Source organism: Olea europaea, unplaced genomic scaffold (assembly GCF_002742605.1).
Source record: "Olea europaea var. sylvestris unplaced genomic scaffold, O_europaea_v1 scaffold1301, whole genome shotgun sequence".
Lineage (NCBI taxonomy): Eukaryota > Viridiplantae > Streptophyta > Magnoliopsida > Lamiales > Oleaceae > Olea > Olea europaea.
This window is the reverse complement of record NW_019230477.1, coordinates 51864-68993: the sequence shown is the minus strand read 5'-3', so window position 1 is coordinate 68993 and position 17130 is coordinate 51864. Positions and strand designations below refer to the sequence as shown.

The following is a 17130-nucleotide window of genomic DNA, read 5'->3' as shown; positions in this document are numbered from 1 at the left end:
GTTACTTCTTGAATTAACTTCATTTTACATTTTCACTATGTTCAAATTCACGTTTAAGCTTCTCCAACAATGCTCAATCTAACAATGGCGTAAAGACTTTCACTTTGTGTTCGATTTCGTTATCATGGACACATATAGACACTGCACCACATGCAGTGTGCCAAAAATTTTCCAATTCGAATTTAGACAAAACTTGTATAGAACGTTGAACACAAGTTTCAACTCAAGAAGCACACTTTCAACCTGTTTGGGAGTGATTTTTTGACCCAAAAAATTGATTTTTTTAACCGTTATTTAACTATTTCAATCGTCATATTTAACTTCTTCTCTCACTGGTGAACCCCACTTTTATCTTAATGGTCAAAAAATTAATTCTCAAAATCACCCCCAAACAGGCTCTTTATTTTATTTTTTAAATGGAAATCGAGTATGAAAATTGTTTAAGTTGATCACAATCAAGAGTTGATCACAATCAAGAAAACTTTTCTCTCTAGTATGAGTTCAATACATCATGTTTACCAGAAAGAAGTGTATTCCTTGCGACGTGCACATGAATTTCACTGAAAATTGAAAGCAGCCAAAATACAGGACAACGAGATGATAATGATAGCATTGCAATTTGCAGATTCGAGATATTGGTCTAACATTACTTACCATAAACAATTAAATGTTTTTTTCCTTTCTTTTATGTGTTTATTTCTACAAGAAATATACATGATTCTAATGTAAAGAAACCGCAAACAAAGAAAAAATGCAACACAATGGACCAAAAAGAAGAAAATATATTAGTGGAAATTTTAACCCAAAAAAATCTTAAGATCTGAAATCGGTCCACACCAAGTTAGCAAACAAAATACAAGGCAAGGTCATGTCACATGCTTCCAGCTCTACCCGGAGTAGTTTTCGATGGTTTAAATTTAGTAATGTCAACTAGGTCCCCAAAGAGTTTGTCCTCTGGCTTCGAGGGCCTTGGGACATACGAGGATGCGGGCGTTGGAGCTGAAGAAAAGGAATTATTTCTCAAGATGCTGTCGTCCCTTATAGATAACCTGGACATGTTTTGCTCGAAAACCTGAGTATTTTGCTGTTGGCCGTAACCATAGCCATAGTTCGCCATTTGATTTCCATACGTCTGTTGAGGATACATATAAGCCATTTGACCGGATTGCACTGGATGAGAAAACATACCCATTTGTGGACCCTGGATTGATTGAGGATGCAATCCCATACCCTGGTTGTTGATTGCTGTAAAATTGCCAGTGGCAATTGGCTGAATGTACATGCCGACTACCTGATCATTGGCCACAGGTGAGCCTGGAAGATATGTGCCACTGGGAAATGGCTGCGAGTGGGTGATTGTTAATTGTGTTGTCACTTGCATTCGCTGAGGAGACTGATTATTGCCAAACTGGCTATTGTCTAGTTGAGATTCCCACGGTGGAGGTGGCAATGCACCACTATTTTGAGCACCTATCAAACAAAAATAAGCATAGATCCGAATGAAATATAGCCCAAGAAAACCAAGATTATATTTTCCATGTATTAGGAATGACATGCTTGCAGTTGAGTCGAGTGGCCACTAATAATATTCTAAACTCGTAGGTCGAAGAAAATAATTGTTTTTGAAACAAATCTTTCCAACTACAACATATTTGGAATACAGTTAAACGATAATTTCTTCATATTCTCTAAAATGCAGGATTTTTTTTTTCTTTGGCGCGTGAGTGCTGGGGAGTGGGTGGGTGGGATGGAGAATTCTGAACGTTTACATAATTGAAAAACAAAAATAAACTAGTTTCAAAGAACAAAATAAATAAATAAAGAAAGAAGAAGAGATATACGCACCATAAACTGGTGAGGGTGGCTGCTGTTGCTGGGTTATTTGACCATTCCATGGAGAGGTTGAGCCTTGTGAGTAAAGTGACAGTTCATTTTGGGGAAACATTGGACCAGAAACAGTTCCATTTGGAGATAATGGTGACTTTGGATATTGAAAATTCTGTTGTTGCTGAAATTGAGGGGACGAAGGATGCGCTTGTCCAACAGAATTCGAAGAGGGGATATTATTACTCTGTGAAAACATGTCAATAAGTGCGAGGGCATTCTGCTGAGATGCAGCAGGGCTGGCCGGCTGAGGCTCTCCCACTGGAACAATTGCCAATGAGAAGTCATCTCCACTCAAAAGATCTATCTTAGGATCAGCCTTCGTTGGAGTTGTTGATTGACCACTAGATGCAGGGGGAGCAGGAAGAGCTAACTGTTTCCCTGAGCCAGAACTATCAGTAGATTGCAAATAAAAAGAAGGCAGTCAGATTATTGATGTTAAGAACATATTATCAAACCAGAGTCCTACTACCCAAAAACACACAGTAAAACAAACAAGTTCAGAGCTAGGTAGTCTAAAAAATATCCAAATACATATGACATGTAGAGAATGTTGATGGTAAAATCTACAAACATTGCTACGGCAGCTAGGAGGTCAACAAAATGTTCAACTTTGAAACTTTATGTTTCGGTCTTCTAAGTAAGGCCATAAATATAAGGAGATGCAGCCCACAGAATGTATATCGACTAATAACCTTCTCTTTTTCCCTTGTTTTAACTACCAGGTACTGAAGAGGGTTACACTGGATAAATAATTTATACTAATAGTACATACAAAGGAAGTTTTTTAGTTTAAAAGGGTCAACAAATCCATTTTGCTCTTTAAGAAGTAATCTGATATCCAACACAATAAATCCTGAAGAAAAGAAGTTCCAAAATTGTTGAAAATTATCTACACTGTCCATATCCTTTTCAGGTCCTCTTCCTACCCTCCCCTAAAAAGGTTCAAAATGCAAAGCTCATGGAATATATGTGAGCACATCAGAGTCAAGGCCAAACAATTTCAATTTTCAAATGACACCATAAATAATACTTTTTAACACGGACAGGTACTAACATCCATAAACAAACAAAAAGGCCAATACCAATACATTAACAATCTAATTCATCCTTCAAGAGTAATCACATTTTACCCTTTATCTCCAGTGTCAATAAGAGGAGCATCAACATCTACCAGGGATCGAACAGGTTCAGGTTTTGGTTTTGATTTGTCTGACTGAACAGTGGTTGCTCCGGAAGCAATTGCTTCATGCTTAGCCAACAAACGTTGCAGGTCATCATTCAGTGCTAGTCCTTGGCATAATAGCGATTCATCCCTACATCATGTATATATTAAATTCAGTAAAACAATGAGTTGAGTTCTTCACCAAATAAGCCTAACCATAATACTATCCAACATGACAAAAGTAATAATCATGTTACACATGATAAATGATACATGCAAAGACCATGTGAAAAATACTGCATGGGAGTCTAGTGGGTTCTTTGTTCTCCATTGCTGAAGGGCTGTGCAATTGATCAGTCATGATGGGAACGGGACAGAAACTTGCTAATATACTCATCAATTGCAAGACTCGTATAAATCACATCCCTACTCCAATTAGGTCGCTGCCTTCAGGACTTTCGTAGAGGTTACCACTCATCGAGATGCTACCAAGAAACTGAGCCGAAAGATCATCCTTTCCACAAAATTAACTTCTGCACCCACAAAGTAGTTCAGCTATATAAAACACATTTCAAGTGTCAACATGGCCGTTCTCCATCCAATATAATATACCAAAGCCTGATGATTTTTATCTTGAAGTGGACTTAATTCCTCCTCACATGTGACTCTTGATTCCAAGAGAGAGCTGATAAATATATTATAATCATTCACCTTCACCACCAATTTAAGCTTGCACCAAGCAGACCAGAAGCATATGATGCATTCTGGACATGCCCAACAGAGATGACTACAGGTTATTCTACAGGCATTAAATTAATAGAAAAAAGAAACCATTTCATTAACATCAAACTGAAAAGGGCAAAATGAATTGGACAAAAAACAATTGTCCTTCACAAACTATTCGAGGCCATGTCATCTGTTAAATGGTTCTATGTTTTCACAATTTCAATATGTCAGTTATTGCTCTCAATACCTTATTCCTTCCTGCCAGTTCATAAACAACTTGAGAAAAACATGAAATACAAATAAGCTCCAACCCACATTGACATGTTGCATATGCTGTGTGACATAAACATGCAAGTGTTTAGCAGAAGGGAAGGTATATCAGGGCCTTACGAAGTCGAATTAACAAGATGTACCACTCTTTGCTTATATGTACGACATTGTTCCACCAGATCAACAATTACCTCTTGTCTAAGTCCCTGCCAACAGATAGAAATGAATTCTTAAACTGAATCCAAAGTGTATTAAAAAATTGTGAAGAAAACATATGGATCAAGAAAATATAGAACGAAAGTAGCATGTAGCCAGAATTCAAATGACTGGCCAATTTCGTGAGGGAAAAATCTCATACAACTAAATATTCATTTCCATTTTACTTTTACAATATATATGAGCCCTTTGCATCAATTATAAAGATCATTCTCTAAGCAAGCTTCAGTGCTAACAATAAGCAAACTTTCCCTTTCATATTTACCTCTTTGTTCCCAGGATCTATAGCATTGAGCATTTCGGCAAGAACATCCATGATACCGCGTGCATTCTGAATTTCTGTCAAGCTAACATAAACAACAGGCTAAAATAAATAAAAGAACATAACTACAATCAGTAACATAAAGCCTCATAAGTATCACAAGTATGATCTGTTGCCAGGTTATACAATAATTTCAAATTTACCAACCACCAAGAATGAGACATATTTTGTATTTATAACAGATATTAATAACATATCTAATCCAGACTAGAAAGTGGATCTAGAAAGTGGATCGTATGCCCTTATTGTTGGAGTTCGGATTATACAGGCCTGCATAGCTTGCGCTAAGAAGTCAAAAGCGCCACCATAAATTGAGATTGCAAAATCAAGTAGTAAATGCTGAACTGATATTTCAAACTAACCTATGGCTTAATTCGGAAGAGATAAATAGTTGCCTTTTATAAGATATCAAGATAGATTATACAGAAAGAAGCCCGGTTTATTAGTCCCTTGACAGTAACTTTATCAAGGAAAGGCCAGCAAAAGCTCTCAAATGTCAATCAATTCACTTACTTTCTAAATAGGCATTTTCTTCAGATTGTGCAGATTCTCCAATTACAGATGCTCAGCAAAAGCTCTCAACATGATAAAATCCACTAAAATCCACCAGTGTACCTGGGACTCGATTGATCAATCCCCTCTCTTTTATCCATATGTCATGTCATTTGTTACACTACGTTTAAGTGTACAAAATAACAGAAGTTGAAAACAAGCAATATTTTGAAGAACTAAATTTCTAACTTGACTATACGCTGTTCATATATCAGATTCAGAAACAGAAGACTCGGATGCGTTCTGCCTAGGTTCCAGGTTACGAATATTTTGTGGTTGTGATGCCAATGGATGTGTTTGTGGGGGTGTGAAAACAGGTGCTGAGCTCTCCGATCTCTGAGGGAATACTGCTCCAAAACGCTGATAAAATGTACACATAGAAAATAAAAATCAATGTACAATAATTAGACACAAAAGGGTAAAATGGGACCAAAACATAGGAACCGCCTTGCAACCGTACCAACAAATCCTGGTAAGCTGCAAAGTATTGAGGATATCTTGCCCTTGGTCCTCCAAAAGCTTCTTGCCAAGTATCTATTAAAATTAGAATCTTCTCTTTTACACGAAAGTCAGGCTGCAATAAAAGATGCATCAGCAACAATTTATACTAATAACTCAAGTAGATGTAAACAAAAAGTGGTTGATAGTAAGTGCAATCAATTACCTTCTTCTTCACAATTTTCACCATCTCATGAAGCAAATCTTTTTCAGCAACATGCATATGGACAATGTCCCCGCAGTTCTTCACAATTGTCTCCAAAAGCTAGAAAAATGAAATGAAAACCAACCACGTTATCTCTTCATTTACTTGAGCACTATTGAGAGGCATTGAACAAATATACTCATATCAAGTTGTTGTCCAAAAATTAGTACATCTAGAAAATGAAATGACAACCCCATTGCTTTACCAAAATTAATGAGCATTTCAAGTGGTTAAGGTTGAGTTCACTAGAGTTGTAAGGAAATATGCCCCTGTTTGGTGGCCTTTAATTTAATTTAATTTATTTCTCATACTCATTTTCAATTACACATTCATACAATAAAATGTTCTACACTAAACCCAAAGTTTTTCCTTACTTTTTAACCACACATTCTCCAAAAAAATACTATTCAAAACATAGTTTTTTTTTTCTTCAAATTAAAGGCCACCAAGGGCTTACTTCTCCTATAGAGCTACTATTAAAACCATCAAATCCTCACATCTTTGTATGACCCCAAAAATGTTAAACCATTGTTTGAAATAAAATCTCACCCGTTATGTGCCAATTGTGAGACTTACACGTAAACTTGGGGAGGCGAAAAGGGTAAGCCTCGAGACAGCCGAAATGTTTGCCCATTTTTCTTTTCTTTTTTTCTTTTTTTTAGGAACTGGCCTTAGCTTTTTGAGAATTTTTTTATTATGTTATTGATTTATTTTATGTTTGTTTGCTAGTTAAACTTATTTTTGTTAACTTGCTTTATTATGGATTTTTTAAAAATGGTTTTATGATTAATAACAATATTTTAGTATTTTTATATTCTTGTGAATTATTTATTGGTCTATCTTGAGGTTTACAAGTAAAAAAGAACTGGTACCCGATTGAGCATTTTTAAACATTTTGTTAAGGTAAAAAAATCAAGTTAACCTTTTCTTTCCCAAATGCACAACATATGTATTTCAAGCCATGCTCTACTCTACCGCAAACATGAGAAAGGCTCACAAGTTGACTTTTTGAGCATCGCAATGGAACTATGCAACCATGAGGAAACTCAATCCCCTCTTTGCCCGACACTAGCCTTTCTCCATCTCCAGTCTCACAAATACTAGAATGCCAGAATGCATCACTGTGTTTCACTATCTATCTCCCATCTAGTTCCCTACCTTCATCCGAATGAAGTACAAGCAACCCCATTCCACCCTAAGCTTTATCCAAATCATATGTGAAGAAAATTCTTCCACCCAGTTTCTACTTGTCCATGTTTGATCTTCCAGATCTTTCACTATTTTGTCCTTTCCTCAGACAATGGCCTACATAGCTATGTCTCCACAGCATCATGTGGTTCCTCGCTTATCAGCAGTCTCCAAAATTATACTTTTAGAGCATAATTAAGAAGGCCCGTGTTTTGCCTTCCAGATCCTTCATAATGGTTTACCACAGCACATAATGCCAATCAGAAAATACCAGAATATATGAAGGCTAAAAGATGATGGGAAGTAAGGAACCCATGCCTCAAAGTCCTTCCTTTGGTTGCCCGTGCAGAAAAGTTATTCGATACTTAAGAAATAAAAGTTTTATAGCTCAAAAATCTAACGGTCCAAGACCAGAAAAAAATTTATTAAGAATTCAGTTCATGAGAGAAAATACCATGTAACTCATAAAAGGCAAAGCCTTCCAGCTGACCAAAGCAGGTAAATCAAACAACAGATATGTATGCAATAGAAGCAGCCTCATAAATCAGTAAATACAAGCCAAACTTACTGTTAAGGCGAGGAGCTGGACTTTTGCATTTTTGCTACCAAGACGCTTCTTTATACCTTTTACAACATCTTTTGCTTGACTGATAAACAAATAGAGTCGCAATAAGTTGAAAGTAATGATGATGAGAATAATAACAACAATGATTTCGAATTTTCATTACGTAAATCAGACAACATTAAAGTGAAGCTACCAGCAAAATGCATACATATAACAGGTTTTTTCATTATTAGAGAAAATTAACAAAAATGATATCTTAGCCAATCAACATCTTACAGGTAAAAAGCAAGTTTAACAATCTTATATTGTCCGACTAAGAGACACATGGATGTTGCATGTAAATGTCGTTAGTACTAGTTATAAACATATTGACGACTCCTTTTTGTAAAGCCAAAGTCTGCAGAACAAATTTGGAAGAAATTATACTTTTCTACTTCTCAATATTGAAAATTGTCAAAACAGAAGCATGCAAGTGAGTTAAATTTTAGGCATCAAGAAAGTAGGGATTTAGACTACAAACACATACCAGTAGTTTACATAAATTACTAACCGGTAAAAATAGTTACTTCGGCTAAGCATGATAATACAATAATGTTGAAAAATGAAAACGTAAAACTACACTCGAATAAAAATTGAAAACTCTAATTATTCTACAAAGTGTTCTTTTCCTTATTTATTTGTAGAGAATACAAGAAAACAAGGAACAATTAAACAAATCCGAAATTCCCGAAAATTCCATATCATAAAAATTTTAAAATATGAAAGAAAGTCTTCAAACTCTATACATAAAAGACATGCATCGTTTTCAATTCCTTTTTTTTTTTTTTTCATTTCATTGTAAACAAACTATTCTGGATAAATTAAGTGGAAAACAAGAGAGTAGATGCAATTACGCGGGATCGTGGTTGCAAATGTCACAGATCTCGATGTTCATAGCCCAATCAGGACCTATGAGCATATCGCTCGTCGCTCTTTCCACCATTGAATTCACCATTGTTTCACCTTTCTCTCAATATTCCTCACTCCCCGAAGATCAATCGGAAGTCTCAATCGAATCTGCCGGAAAAATCCCCGGAAAATCCCCAACTTTCAATCAAGGAAAAACAAATAAATGAAAAAGGAAGGCCCCTGATTCCCATAGACCCGGGGCTAGTTTTTCCGGTTCTGTTGTTATTTTTTGCTGATTTGGGGGAGGGGAAAACTAGGATATAAATATTAAAATTGATGTTAACCAATTGATTTAAGACACGTGGAGGGATACTGTGCCTCGAGTTCTTGGTTTGTTAGGCGATTGATGCCGCCGAATATTGGAGATCGGACGGCTGGTGTTGATTTGAAAAAGAATGTTTGGAGCATCTCAGACGCAATTATTTGTTCGTGTGACAAGCAACATAAGGATGGAAGGACGAGTATACTTTTAGCGCCTTTTGAACCTTATTATTTTTTATTTTTGTTAAGATTGCATTTTAAAATAATAGATTAATAGAGAATGAGTGGCTCAAAAATAAGAAAAAATTAAATTTATGTGTAAATTATTTTATTAAAATATATGTGATTAAAAAAAAGAGAAAAATATATTTTAAAAATAATGAGAATCAAACAAAAGATAAAAAGATATGTGGAGGTAAATTATAAAAAATTAAGTCATTGTATATTTTGACTAAAAAATAATAATTAATTTTAATTACGAAATTTATAAAATTCATAATTTTTATTAAAATTTTAATTTTTAACAAAATTAAACAAGAACTAAGTAGGCACGTTATTTAATGAAGATAAATTATAAAAAATTAAATGAATACATCCTTCAATGAAAAATCAGTTGGACCGAGTAGAATCGTTTTAGGTCAGTTTGAACCAAAATTCGACCGATTCAATTAATTTTTAGCCACTAACCCGGTATCAATTAATTGGTGTCATGTTAATGTTTTCCTTATAAAATTTAGATTGAACACTTTTGGATTTTTACTACTTTGATAGAAGAAATTTAAAATATGCAGTGACATAATTTGAGGTGGCAGCAAATAATTTAATAAAAAAATTAACTGTATTTAAAATAATTTAATGATAAAATTTTTACGTGGCATTCTGCTAAGAATTATGTCAAGCAGTCTGACGAGGTGAATTGTTGTGATATTAAGAGAGAAACAAAAATAATATAGTCGTTTGGACATTATGGCAATGGATTAAGCAGAATAAACATGTTACATTATTGTGAGCTTTGCCATTCTCCGGTTAATATCGCCTTTATATTCAAATTCTAACATTTATTTGTTGACACAGGGCAAAAACACTTGTAATATGTGCGAAGTTATGAAAGAAATTTAGATAAGTTTTGTTCAATTTTCACGAATATAAGAAACACAGAAGCTGAGAGATTATTTAGGCAGGCAATTTTTTGTTTTTAGCCCCGTTTGGCTCCCGCTATTTAAAATTATAATTTTTGGAATTTACATGTAATATTATTTTATTGGAGAATGTATAATTTATTTGTTGACACAGGGCAAAAACACTTGTAATATGTGCGAAGTTATGAAAGAAATTTAGATAAGTTTTGTTCAATTTTCATGAATATAAGAAACACAGAAGCTGAGAGATTATTTAGGCAGGCAATTTTTTTGTTTTTAGCCCCGTTTGGCTCCCGCTATTTAAAATTATAATTTTTGGAATTTACATGTAATATTATTTTATTGGAGAATGTATGGTTGATAGAAAGGGAGAAAAATAAATTATTATTTTAATGAGTGCCAAAATTTGGATATCTCCAAATCGATTAACCAAACCAATTGAATTGAATTGATTTGAGTAAAAATTTATCAAAATTGACCAAGTTGGTCTGGGGTTGGGTCCGAAATCGATCTAATTTGAATTGTGTATAGGCCCAATGAAGATAAATTACAAAAATTAAATCGATAACGTCTAGTTCACCTCCACATCCTCCACCATTTTTCTTCTCAATTAAGGCACTGTTGGGGAGCGATTTTTTCACCCAAAAAATTGATTTTTCGATCGTTATTTCACTATTTCAATCGTCATATTTGACTTCTTCTCTTACAAGTGGACTTCACTTTTCTCCTAACGATCCAAAAATCAATTTTCAAAATCACTCACAAACAGGCTCTAAATATTTTCAGATGATGAGATACATTTTTGTGCATTTCACCACTCCATTGAAAATGTTCTTATTGATTTTCCTTCTTCACCTTGGTAGGTTAGCATGAACCATGAGGATGTATTTTTTATTTATTTTTTTCATTTACTCTTTTTATTTATTAAATATAATAATATTTTCAAATTTTTAAAAAATTCACCTTGACTTTTAAGTTTTCTTAATAAAATCAATTCTTATCGTATAAGAGTTGTTTAGTCCTAAATTGCGTATATTTCACTTTAATTTAATAATTTCTATAATTCAATTTAGGAAACGTGTAGCTCTCTCCCTCTCTGTCATCTTTACATCACTTTTAAGACATATTAAGAATAAATTGATAAGATGGATTAATTTAGGTATTGTCATGCGCACTTTTAGTCTTTTAATTTTAGGATGTGTTTGATTGTAAGCATAAAATTTATATGAAAATAAAATAAATTTCAGGTAATTCAATTGTCTAGAATTTTTTTACAAGGAAATTGACAATTAAATATGTTTGATTGATTTAATTTTTCACCTAGAAAATATTATACTTATCCATTTTTTTATTGGTAGGTAGATGAGAGAGAGTGGATAAATGAGAGAGAGAGAGTGAATTTTCTAGAATATAAAATTCTGTTTCCTCTAAAGAAAATATTTTCCTTAATTTTGAGAAAAATATGGCTATGTGACCAAAAGTAGGAAAATTTCTCCATGAAAAAAATGGCAATTAAACAGCACAAAAGTAGGTATTTGGATAGAAAAACATATTTTTAATGAAATATATTGGCAATTAAACGAATTCTTAGAAGCTATGTAATAAAGCTCATGATGAACATTATATCAAATTTCGATAAAAGTGAATGAAATTATTTTCGAAAATTTGATATAAATTATAGATATTATTAGCTCTATTTGAGTCTCATTATTTTCTCATTAAAATGAAAAATATGACCGTTATTCATCAAATCAAACCATTATATTTGATTTTTTATCTCTTGTATGGAGTCCATAACGACTATATTTTTCATTTTCATTTTTGCAATAATGTGACTCAAATGGGGGCTAAATGTGGTGTTAAAATTGAAGTTTGACGAATATAAAAGTTAATTTATTTTTTTAAAAAGAAAAGGTAAAGTTCTTGTTTGACTTAGATGAGAAATAGATTTTTATAGATTTTGACAAAAAATAATGGAATGTGTGGTTGAAAAGTTGTGAATATTTTAAAATGTAAATCAAAATTAATTATTAACTTTAACTTAAACTTTAATTAGGTTTTATGGTTGAACCAAGCCAAGGCTACGTATGTGTTGAGATTTTGTTGAAAACAATGTGTCCAAAGATTAGCAAAAATTTTGTCGAAGGACCTTGAAAATTTAACTTGTAAACTAAGAAAAACCTTGAATTAAATATTAACTATTTCCTATTTATACAAAATCATATTTGAAGCGATAATCTCCCAACAATTAATCCTTGACAAGGGAAAGACAATAACATTAATGTCTTTGCATGATTAGAAATTTTGTTGGACCCACCCTAATAAGAAGACAATGGGGGGATTAACACATGGTAGGACTGTACGAAAGGATAGACTGAAAGAGACAATGTTGGGATTGTAGATTTTTCAATTTTTTTACACTCGTAGACATTGGAAACTTATTATTGGTTATGTGAATATTTTCTCGTCGGTTGAGATCATTACAATGATAAGTCTGGAGTAAACTTATAAATTAAGATATTGTTTCTATTGACCTCAAAAAATATGTTAATAGAATCCCCACTTCATCTTCTTCACGTGGGCATCACCAGCACACTCAAACACCTCCATTAGAAGGCAAAGGCCACTGGTCGAAAAAATTATCCGGCAACCATTTGCACTCCAACAGTCGGACAAAATATAAATAGTGCAAGAGACGGGTGAAGGGGTTTGGCTTCGTTTCGATTTCTAATAACTGGCTACTCTACATCAGATTTTGAGGTTCTTATCCTTCTTACAGGAATTCATATATCAATTCAGAGGTATTGAAGGTTTGGAAGTTGGCTTCAATCCACTCCACCATCTCGATTTAGGCGTACCTCTGCAATACTTCGCGAAACTTTGGTACGCCTTGATGAGATGAAAGTTGGCTATGTAACGCTTTTCAACCTCGCTATCAGTAGATTCAACCTGTTTCTTTGCCATCTCCACCTCCTTCGTTAAGCCCAACACTCTAGAGGTTAACTCCTCCACCTACTCTTTTAGAGCTACATTCTCTTTATTAGATGCCTTCAGGGCTTCAACAGCTAGCCTTCAGTGAGAATCAGAAGTCTCCACCCGCTTCATCATGGAAGGCATTTCACTCTAACGCAAGTGGACTTCCTTTTTCAAGTTTTCAATTTCTGCTAAGGCAGAGGCGAGCTTCACAGACTCTTCAGCATGCTATTTCTTCACAGCCTCCACCTCAACTTCCGCCTTTGTAGCTACTTTTTCGGCCTTGGAGATCTTATTTGCGAATTCTTTATTTTTATTCTGAAGGTTTTTAAATAGGGTCTCCGCATCTATAGCGGCCCCAAACGCCCTCATAGATTGGCTTACCATTGTGGTGAAAATGTCCACCCAATCACTAGTCTCCATGAAGGACTACAAACGATCTATCCAATACTTGTGAAAAGTAGATATTACAGTTTGAACCTATGGTGGCAACTTCGACAAAACCTCCGAGGCCAACTCGTCTCCCCATTGTGAAATGACAAGTTAGGGCGAGGACTTGCATCAGAAGCAGAGGTTCCACTTGATGGCCTCTCCCTCTTCGAGGATTCTTGCTTTAGGTGCTCCACGACAATTGGCCTCTTTCGGGCCTTCTTGACCACAGCAATAGATGTTGTCATCAACTTCTCCCCAACAGGGACTTCGGAAGAGGCGGTGGGTTGGCCATAGGCCCACCATCTCCGGTAGCAGAAAATTTGTGCTTTTTTTGGTGACCTCCTTCATCTTAATCCTCCCCTTATCCTTAATGGGAGGTCTTTCATCATCGTCTTGACCAGCAGCCTCTTTGCTAATCTCTCCACGTGGTCCCTCACCTACTTGGTAGCAACAGATGAGGGCTTCAATTCCTTTTTCCCAATTGTGGTGGTAGTTGTAAGGATGGTAGCGATGTTAGGAGTAGGATGTCTTTTCTTTTCAAAGTTTTCTCCAAAAAGTATAAGACACCCAGGTCAACAAAAATGAACAATGTCAAAACAATTACCATCCTAGAAAGACAAAAGTACCTCCAGGAGCCATCAAGTTGAATTCTTCAAAGAACCGTCGGAAAATAATTATCTCTCGAACTCCCCCAAAAAGCAGGACGTCGTTAGATATCCTCAATAATCTCGAGCTCAACTTTACCAAGCTCAAAACGATCTACAGATCCTGCAAAAGGTAAACACATACAAGGTCAAGATCCACATTAATTCAACTCATCAGCATAGCTTCTGAGTAGGAGGTGGGAACTATCATATTGGGGGATGGTGTCTCCCTCACATACTTGCCATTTTCCCATCAACCAGAACGTCTCCTTCCATCCTTTGATGGAGGAAAAAAGTCATATGACGAATGGGGAGTGTGACCCCCATGGACACAAAGAATACCAACCCTTGGAGTCTCATTTCCCTAGAGACCTAGGCCGAAGAATAGTTTGAAAAACGTAGAGAGGTGTGTCTTCATCTAGGGAGGTCTCATTCCACAAAGAGTAGGATCCCACTAGTTGGGCCCACAAATTAGGAATGAACTAGGTGGGAGCAAGCCTGTATAGCCTAAGGACAGCTCTAAAGAATGGATGTAAAGGTGGTTGAAACCCTGTCTTAAGAATGAACTTTTTAATGACGACCCATCCAGGCCTCAAAAAATAGGCATGATCTTCTGGGGCAGGGCTAGGTGTTCTATGTCATGTGGGATACAATATTTTTCCCTAAGAATCACTAGGGAGGACGTAGAAAACTATGGATTGAATTTTGGTGGGCCCCAAGTCTCCTTGCCTGACCCACCCCTTTTATTGGCAAACAACTCTACCCAACCATAATTGCCCGAATGAGGTTGGCAGCATTCATAATTTCAACCCCCAATTCATAGGAAATTTTGCTAAAATCTATATTCCTCTTAGAAGATGATAAGGCCATTACTTCAATAACTACAACAATTTCGAGTACTTACAAAATTAGATAGAAAACACCTGCTAAAATTGATCGAAAATCGTAAGAGGAAAAGTTGAGGTAAATTTGGAAAAAAAATGTGAAGAACATGGAGGAAATTCTTTGAGAATTCAAATTCTAATTAATAATGAAAGCAAAAGTGATTTTTGTCCTAAACTGTTCTTTTATAGATAGAGGCTCTCAATCCCAACTGTTGGATGGTAATTCGGATCATCTGGTCATTCGTTGGAAATTAAATCCGAGCCACTCATCGCACCTACCATTTCGCCTTCAAAGGCTCAGATCATAGCTTCCGATTCATGCGCTCTAACAAGTTTGAACCACAAAAGGCGCGTCCATGACAACCATCATTAAGCATTAAATGCTACGACAATTACGTGTGTGAGAATTCGAACGGTTACAACCGCTTTTTTGGGAAGTGCAACAAACAACTAATCATATCAGCACAATTATTAAGAATGCCTTGTACTCACTAACACTGAACTAGTAAGATCTCTTCAGCTTTATTACTTGCAACTTCATCCAAATTGATGAAGCGTACCACCTCTTCTTCAACATTTATAACTTCGGTATGATCAAATTTATACAATAATAATCTCGGCCAAATAAACATTAGCCCTGTCCAGGTACCTCACTAAATGACTTTGGTAAGTACTTTGACTATTCACCATATTCGACTTTCGAACTCTAATTTTCATTTAAATATTTACAAATTAGATTTGGGGAACTATATATATTGTTGTGGGATTAAAAAACACCCCTACAAAATTTTTTCAACATAATATAAAAGTCCATGTATCACGTAAATGACTATACATAGAATTGGGGAATTGTTGTTACTCCACATATACGAAGCTTCCAATGAAAGCCACGTGGAGGTACTATGTCCAGACATATGGCAGTCAACCAATTCAAAATAAAGAAATGACAAGACCTGCTCTATAGTTGAAGTGCTATCTCCAACCAGGGTTCATTTGTCGAAGCCCTTCCTCCTGAAAATCGAACCTCTTCACATCCAAAGCTCTTCTTCTTAAAGCCAAGGTGCTTGCTTTCTTTAAGCAGGTTTGATAAGTATCTTTAGGAATTATTAATGTAACGCTTTTACTAATAAGTGTCAGAAAAATCAGCCTAGGAATGTAAGGCGACTAACCTCTTGTCAATGTAATTATTGTATGACAGATTGATGTGAGATTTTGGCTAATTAGATGAAGCCACGTGGATTTGATCCAATGGTGACCACTTCGACCTGAATGCTATAAATAGAAACTCTTGTAACATTGTAGAGGATTGGAAAATATATGCACACACTCTATATGTTTATTATCACATTTTTTCTCTCTCGATATTAATTTGCTCGAGTTTGGATCACATATACTTTGGTTTAAGTGTTAGTGATTGTGTTTGTTCACTCTCATCTTCGATCTTATCCTTAGTGCTCAAACAGTTACGCCACGTGTCCGAAGCATCTCCCATGTTCATAAACGTCGTCAACTTTATGACCAAATCTCCGCTCCAAATGTTTTTAAGTTTGCTCATGTGGACACGAGTAGAGCCCGACATCTGTTGACACTTTTTCAGGTCAACAGTTTCCACATTGTGAGCACTCATATTATACATCTAATCTGTTAGCACTTTTTCGGGTCAGGTTTCCACATTGTCAGCGCTCATATTATACATCTAAGCGTTTGAAGTTTTTCATTTGCCTTTTATTTCAAAACTAGGACATAAGAATTGGAATTAAAAATTATTCCATTCAAAAGCTGAATTGATTATCCTACTAACCAGATCTCAAGGTCTCCACTCAGATAAATTTCATATGCAATCATTTAGGAATTTCAATAGAAATACTATATTTTAATTTATCTCAATTTGATCAGTAAAATTCGATTAACCCTCTTCAAGTAGCTAAACTTCAATTTTAGTTTCAAATATCAACACTTCGTTGCATGTCATATCCCAAATTGATGGATATTACTTAAATCCTCTTTGGCGTTAATTTTAAATTCGATAAAAATTTAAGTCAAAGTTAAAGTTAACATTTCAAGTGACCCACAACTTTTAATCATATTTTATCGACTTTTATCAAAATATACTAAAAACTATTTTTTAGTTATACCAAATAGGTGCTTAATTGCCAATCATATTGCGATGAATTTTCCACATACTCACTTTTATCATTTCAACTTATATATATATATATATATATACACACACACACACACACACACACACACACACA

The 17130-nt window shown here is 35.0% G+C and overlaps 1 pseudogene; it reads right to left on the bottom strand.

Annotated features, from left to right (window-relative positions):
- Nucleotides 1-752: 752 nt before the first annotated feature.
- On the bottom strand, nucleotides 753-8782 carry LOC111374863 (annotated as a pseudogene).
- Between the last annotated feature and the right edge of the window lie 8348 nt (nucleotides 8783-17130).